Source organism: Vigna unguiculata, unplaced genomic scaffold (assembly GCF_037176805.1).
Source record: "Vigna unguiculata cultivar grain cowpea cultivar isolate G323 ecotype 2 unplaced genomic scaffold, ASM3717680v1 ptg000220l, whole genome shotgun sequence".
Classification (NCBI taxonomy): Eukaryota; Viridiplantae; Streptophyta; class Magnoliopsida; order Fabales; family Fabaceae; genus Vigna; species Vigna unguiculata.
The window spans coordinates 32,501-40,000 of NW_028196857.1; the positions used below are offsets into that span (position 1 = coordinate 32,501).

Below are 7,500 nucleotides of genomic sequence, written 5' to 3' on the forward strand. Positions count from 1 at the left end.
TTTCCGTCAATGGATTAGTTTGATCCAAAACTTGAGATAATGGGTGTAATCCAAAAAAAGATTCATAAGTCGTTGTTAATGGAGTTGAAGTCACCAAATTCTGAGGAGTCGGTATCAATTTATGTCTAATTGCTCCACATATAGTTCCTCTAACCATATTTTCTAAACGAACCAGGGCCAATCCAAATTGATCTTGTAATAGATCTGCTACAGAACGAATACGTTTATTTTTCAAATGATTTATATCGTCAAGTAGAGCCATTCCAAATTTCATGCCAATCAAATGATCCGCAGCTGTCAATATATCTCGCGGTAACAAAAATGTATTGTTCTGGGGTATATCAAGATTAAGCTTTTGGTTGATATTTCGTCGACCAATTTTTCCTAATTCACATCTTTGTTGAAAAAATTTTTTTTGTAATTCTTTCCATAAAGATTCAGAAAATACCGGATCTCCGCCAACACAAGCAAATTGTCGATAAAACTCCAAAATGGCATTTTCTTTTGACCCAATTTTTTTTTTATCCTTATCATTTAGGAAAGACACGAAAATTTCAGGATAACAAACATTTTCTAGAATTTCGCTTAAATTCGAACCCATAGCTGATGATAGAACTAGAATAGATATTTTCTGTTTCCTACTCACACGAGCCCATATCCTTGCTTTTTTATCAATCTCTAATTCTAATCTACCCCCCCAGTCTGATATTATAGTGCCAGTATAGACCGGAATTCCGTTAGGGTCCAATTCTGAACGGTAATAGATACCAGGACTTTGCAATATTTGATTGATTACTATTCTGTATATTCCATTTACTATAGAAGTTCCCAGAGAATTCATTAGAGGAATATTTCCAACAAAAATAGTTTGTTTTTGTATATCTCTACTACTTTTCCAAATTAATCCCGCGGATATATATAATTCAGCAGAATATGTAAGTGATTCATATACAGCATCTTTTTCGTTTATCAAGGGTTCTAATAATTGATATGTTTCGGCAAATAATTGAAATTCAATTTCTTGATCTGTATCCTCAATTTTTGGAAACTTAAAAAGCCCTTCTGTTAAGCCCCGATCAATGAACCTACAAAACCCTTCAAATTGTATCTGATTCAATCCAGGTAGTGTAGACATTTCTTCATTTTCACTCCCAAGCATTTTCAATTTCCCCGTGAATTTTATCGAAAAATATTCCACGATTTGCTGTCATGCTTCATCAAATCACATGAATCCATTTAGCAATATTGGAATTTCTATTCTTTATACTGAATTACATGAAATCTTACCTAATCCCGTGTATCAAATATTTCTTAGTGTATGAAATACCTATTATGAAAAGAGAAAGAAATATTAGAATTTGATACTCAACTTCGAAGGAATTTGCAACAAAACAAACAGATAGAATCGAAAGTCTAATCTAAAAAAGGATTGGAAATTTCTACGGGCATTTCAATATTTTTTTTAGGAATCTAAAAAAATGCATTTCATTTCTATCATTATTATGATATTACATATTCAAATTCAATTGGATACAAAAAAAAATCCATTCGAAATTGTCAAGAAAAGATATATTTTGAAGTGAAGTATTTTGGAGAGAATTGGGGAGAATATGATTAGAGTATGTTATGTGTAATGTAATAAGGCTTGTATTTTTGAAACATGCATATATTTAACTGCAGCTATAGATCTGTCTCTAACTTTATTGCAGTCATATTTGTTCAGGATAACAAACACATAACATGTTGTGTGAATTTTTACAAATTTTCTATTGAAAATTGTAAAAAAAGAATAAGCACGATAATTTCTTGAAAATACCGTATAGTATTGGTATTCTATATCTATATAGATATGGATAAGATACTCGATTAGATAATATCTGTGTAACAGATCAAATTGATATTCTAGGGTTTACATATATTGAAAGTTGCTGTTATAATTAGAATGAACAAAGTTAAAAAAAAAAGCAATATTGATTGGTTATGTATCAATTTTTATTTTCTGATCTCATTAAGAAAAAAAAATTTCTATTCAAATATTCAAGAATAATTCATAAAAGAATAGTTAACGGTTGCGATTTGTCTCAAGATTGTTTTTCAATTTTTCAATAGAAAGAAAAGGGGGGAGTATTCTCAAAAACTTCATATCTATATTTTTATTGGCGGCATGGCCGAGTGGTAAGGCGGGGGACTGCAAATCCTTTTTCCCCAGTTCAAATCCGGGTGTCGCCTGATCGATAAGAAACTGTAAATGAAAGATTATATTACGTTTTTTTAGAAAACTTTTTTTCCAACAGAAGCAAGCGAGGGAAAAGGAGTCTTGAGAATTGCGTTTGATTCGAAATTATAAGCATCAGTAGCTTAAAAAATGTTGTAAATATTTTTGTCTCGAATTCAAGGAAAGATTCTAGTAGTGAAAAGGAATCCATAAATTTAGAAATGATAGTTCGTTCACTACACAACTATTGTAGTGTCTGTCTCCTGACTGGGTCTTTTATTAGATTGGATTAAGAATAAGTCGGATAGGAAAGTCCATTTTTAGGTAGAGAAAAGGCAGAAGAAAAACCTTCTATACAGACTAATTTAAAGTTTATGAGTGCTTCCACATTTTATCAATATTATTTATTTAGATCAATTCTATTTAATAGCTTTAATTTAGCTAATTCGCTTTCGTAATATTCAAAAAAAGTATTCTTTAGATTTTCATATTCTATATTCTAATAAAATTAAAAAGTTTTGATTCTAAAATCGAATAGAAAAGAAAAAAAGTTTTTTTAATTATTTTAGAGAACGAATTGGGAGACATTTAAGGGACTATTTCAAATAGAAAGAAGAGTATAAGTATGCAAATGAATCTGTCTTGATTCTTTTTTTATGAAATCCTTAAGGAAATGATAAAAGAGAAATCTTAATATTCCCACCTGGTAGTAACATTCATTGACTTATAACTTCCTATAATTTTTTTATGTTTAATGTTTTATGATTTTACTAAAAATAATCAAAAAAAACTTTTTAGATGTTCTAATAACTAATAAATAGAATGAATTCTTGTTTTTCGTGAATGATGTTAGCCCAGAATCCTTTTTTTGACTCTGTAATAGCAATTCCACTATTATAGTATAGTATTTTTAGCGAATAATACAAAAAAAAGAATAGAATAAAAAATTTGAAAAAATAATGAAATAGTTCCTTCATATTTATAGAGATAGGAGACAAAATTTACATGGATATAGTAAGTATTGCTTGGGCTGCTTTAATGGTAGTTTTTTCATTTTCCCTTTCCCTCGTAGTATGGGGAAGAAGTGGGCTATAGGGATACTAAAAATTGAGTTAAGGGATCCAAGTAACCTTGTTGATTTCTACCTGAATTTTTGAATTTCGAAACTATTGAATGAAAATATTTCATTTAAACTAATACTAATTAATTGAGTTCAAATAGAAAATCTATCTTGATTCTATTATATTTTAGTAGTGTAATGTATTCTATGTATCTTATAGGAATTGAAAATACTCTTTCAATCAAACAAATATTTTCATTATTCCCATATTCCTATTTTGAGAAAAACAAGGGAATCAAAAAGAAGAAGAAATGGATTCCTATTCCAATCAAATTTTTCTTAAAATTTCTATTTCGATGAACTGACGCTTAACCTGGTTATATAGATATATATATATATGGAAAATGGCGGACCGTGTAATAACCATTCCTGTTTTTTTACCCCCTTTTTTTCCTAAGATACCGGAATTGTTTGTAAAAAGAATCTGAAAAAAAAAATTGGACGCAATTCTCAGATAGTAGAAATCAAATTGATTTCTACTATCTGGATTACGCTGATTGTACGATCATTTTTTTAAATCATTCATAAAAATGAAGAAATCATATTTCAGTGAAATTAGTCACTTTTACTTACCGTTTTTACATAAATTATAAGTAAAAAAGCAGTAGGAACTAGAATAAACAGTGCAGTAGCAATAAATGCGAGAATATTTACTTCCATAATCTTTATTATGTTCTATTTCTCTTAAATTTCTAAAAAAAAAATTCGGGATTTAATCCCATAGAAATGTTCAATCTTTCAACAATGGTATAAATTGGATTTCAATGATATCAAATCGGATCAATATCATGAATCACAAAATCTGAGCTATCAAATCAACTCATGAAATAGTATAACATAGGAAGATCTTTTATCCATACTAAATAAAACAAAAAAACATTTATTCTTGATGAAAGTCCAAAATCCCTTTCCTTCCTTTTTCGGCGAAACAAATGAAAAAGCAGGGGGGGGCCCCAAATAAAATTTTGTTTATCAATTTGATTCCCTACAAATACACAAAAAAGGAATTTATTTTTTATTTTTTTGGATTTATATCCAACGGGATTGACGGGGCTCGAACCCGCAGCTTCCGCCTTGACAGGGCGGTGCTCTGACCAATTGAACTACAATCCCAGGGAAAGGGGTGTACTGTATAAATATTTTTACGGACCGTTTCTGTCAAACCTTTTCTTTTTCTATTTCGGATTCGAACCTTTTTGTTGTAAATGAAAAAAGCGCATTTTTTTATATATTGATATGTATATCGATATCCACTTTAGTGAGATCGACACAAATTACTCGTAATCCGTTTCTTATTCTTATTCTATTAACAAATCGATTGAAAATTGAATCAATGAAAAAAAAATATTTTTTTTTTCAATTTTTCCTTATATTTTCTACTTACAGATCTTGACATGAATACCGATTATTAACAAGATTTTGAATTTGTGGAAAGAAATATGGAATACAGAAAAAAAAGAAATAACCTTAGATATGTTTAATATTTTGATTCTTCCGTATCATAGCACATCAGTCATTTCCAGAGAACTATAAATGGGTTATAGAATTTCATAGTGGATCGGCAAATTCTTGGGCCGAGCTGGATTTGAACCAGCGTAGACATATTGCCAACGAATTTACAGTCCGTCCCCATTAACCGCTCGGGCATCGACCCAGCACAATAGGAAGAATACATTTCAGTTTTTATTGAAAATTTTTGATCAACTTCCTTTCGTAACACCCTACCCCCAGGGGAAGTCGAATCCCCGCTGCCTCCTTGAAAGAGAGATGTCCTGAACCACTAGACGATGGGGGCATACTTGCCCGACCGCCATTATACTACGTTCATAGTATGAACAGTTTTTTGCAATTGTCAATATAATGATATGATTCGATAAAAAAAAATATTTTTCGTTCTTTCATAATTCCATAGAAATTTTTTATTAATCATTTATATTTCTAAATTTTTTTATTCCAGTCATAATAAGAAAAAAAAAGAAGTAATGTTCCAATAAAGAGAAAATTCTTCACAGGAATGATTCGTTTGTTGCAAAGGACGAGAGGTTAAAACTTCATTTCTATCATTTATTACTAATACTAAGATTCGATAGGTAGATTTATATCTAATACTAAGAAAAAAAACTTTGGAAAATAGAATTTTTCAATAAAAAAATAAAAATTTGGTTTAGGGACAGAACATATTGAATCCATTTTATCAATGATTCGATTTTATCAATGTTTCGATGAAATATTTTATTTTGTGAGTACATTTATGTATCAATAAAAAGAATTTAGTGTTATGATTAGAATGACTTCAAGAATCCATTTTGAAATAATATATTTGATATGGATCAAATCCAATCTTAATCAATTCTTTTTTTTAACTATATTCTATTCACTAGGTAAATCCAATTTTTTGTTCTTTGATGAGTCATTATACAAATAATAGATATTGATGTACATGTATTCTAATCCCATTTATATCATTTAATTTATATAATTTATATAAATTTATAGAAATAATTTATATAAATTTATAGAATAAGTATACACAGTAACAAATATATGTACTAGTCATGCTAGTTCCTTATTTAGAAATTGAAAGAAAGAAAAAGGGCCCTTTTAACTCAGTGGTAGAGTAACGCCATGGTAAGGCGTAAGTCATCGGTTCAAATCCGATAAGGGGCTTTTTACTTTTTTTTTCAAAAGCAATAGTCTTTCTATTTGAAGGAAGAATAAAAAGATTCTTGATATTTTGAAAAAGTTTCTATTTGTAATAAAAAAGAAAAAGTGTAAAATTCAATAATGGAAAAATAAAAAAAAGTAAGTGGACCTAACCCGTTGAATTATATTTATATCTACTATTCTGATATTCAAATTTGATAAAGATTCAATTCGAACAATTTTTTTTCTTTTTAAGACTTTTTTCGTTTAGACTCCCTAAGAATCTCTGAATATTTCCAATGAAATCTTCTTGTTTCTGAACTAAGAAAAAAGGTTATGCCTTTTCTTTACTCAGAAGGGCCTTAATACGAATTTCAAGTTCCACCAAACAAGTTTTTTTAAAATTAAAATGAAACATATTTTTTTCCATAAATTTCTATTATTTCTATAAGATTAGATAGAATCTTATAGAAATAATAGAAAAATACATTAAATTATGTCTTCACATATCAAATAGTTTCTTTTCATATCGATGTGTACGATATTTTTCCAGCAATTCATATATATGAGACAAAAACTTTCATTTACAGTTTTTTCTTTTTATTATAGTATTTATAAAAAAAAATGAAATACTAAAGAAAAAACTGTAAATGAAATAGAAATTTAGAAAACCTATGATCCTACAGTAGTTTCCTAGACAAAATAGAAGTCAATTCACAACCAAACTTCAAGAATAAGTTTCTTTGATGAAAGGAGAGAAATATGTCTGAAGATCCGCTAGGTATAAGAAGTGAAACAGGGGATCATTTGTTTCTTGAACAGTTCTGAAAAAAAAATTTCTATCGGATTTTGGAGTCATAGCAGATTTTATGATTGATGACTTGGAAGATTTTTAAGAATAGATAAGGAATAACCACATCGAGTTCATGGATTTGCCCTAGATATCAATAGACCCATAAATGATTTTTTATTCGAAACCGATTAGAAAACAAGGGAAAGTATACTTATATATTCTATATATATATAGAGAGAGAAATGAATAGAGATAAATGATCAAGGTCCGTCCCATCTCTGAAAATGCTCTATGAGGTGTTGGGAAATGGTTGAAGTAGTTGAATAGGAGGATCGCTATGACTATAGCTCTTGGTAAATTTACCAAAGATGAAAATGATTTATTTGATATTATGGATGACTGGTTGCGGAGGGACCGTTTCGTTTTTGTGGGTTGGTCCGGTCTATTACTCTTTCCTTGCGCCTATTTCGCCTTGGGGGGTTGGTTTACAGGTACGACCTTTGTAACTTCATGGTATACTCACGGCTTGGCAAGTTCTTATTTAGAAGGCTGCAACTTCTTAACCGCTGCAGTTTCCACTCCCGCTAATAGTTTAGCACACTCTTTGTTGTTACTGTGGGGTCCTGAAGCACAGGGAGATTTTACCCGTTGGTGTCAGTTAGGCGGTCTGTGGACTTTTGTTGCTCTCCACGGTGCTTTCGGATTAATAGGTTTCATGTTACGTCAATT

At 29.8% G+C, this 7,500-nt stretch overlaps 4 non-coding genes across 4 annotated transcripts; 2 read left to right on the top strand and 2 right to left on the bottom strand.

Annotated features, from left to right (window-relative positions):
* The first annotated feature begins 2,158 nt into the window (after positions 1-2,158).
* On the top strand, positions 2,159-2,229 carry TRNAC-GCA (transfer RNA cysteine (anticodon GCA)). The gene has a single exon. It is a non-coding gene; the product is annotated as a tRNA-Cys (tRNA).
* A 2,145-nt stretch (positions 2,230-4,374) lies between these two features.
* Positions 4,375-4,448, bottom strand: TRNAD-GUC (transfer RNA aspartic acid (anticodon GUC)). Its single transcript has one exon. It is a non-coding gene; the product is annotated as a tRNA-Asp (tRNA).
* Positions 4,449-4,905: 457 nt separating this feature from the next.
* On the bottom strand, positions 4,906-4,989 carry TRNAY-GUA (transfer RNA tyrosine (anticodon GUA)). The gene has a single exon. It is a non-coding gene; the product is annotated as a tRNA-Tyr (tRNA).
* A 941-nt stretch (positions 4,990-5,930) lies between these two features.
* TRNAT-GGU (transfer RNA threonine (anticodon GGU)) lies at positions 5,931-6,002 on the top strand. The gene has a single exon. It is a non-coding gene; the product is annotated as a tRNA-Thr (tRNA).
* Positions 6,003-7,500: the final 1,498 nt, after the last annotated feature.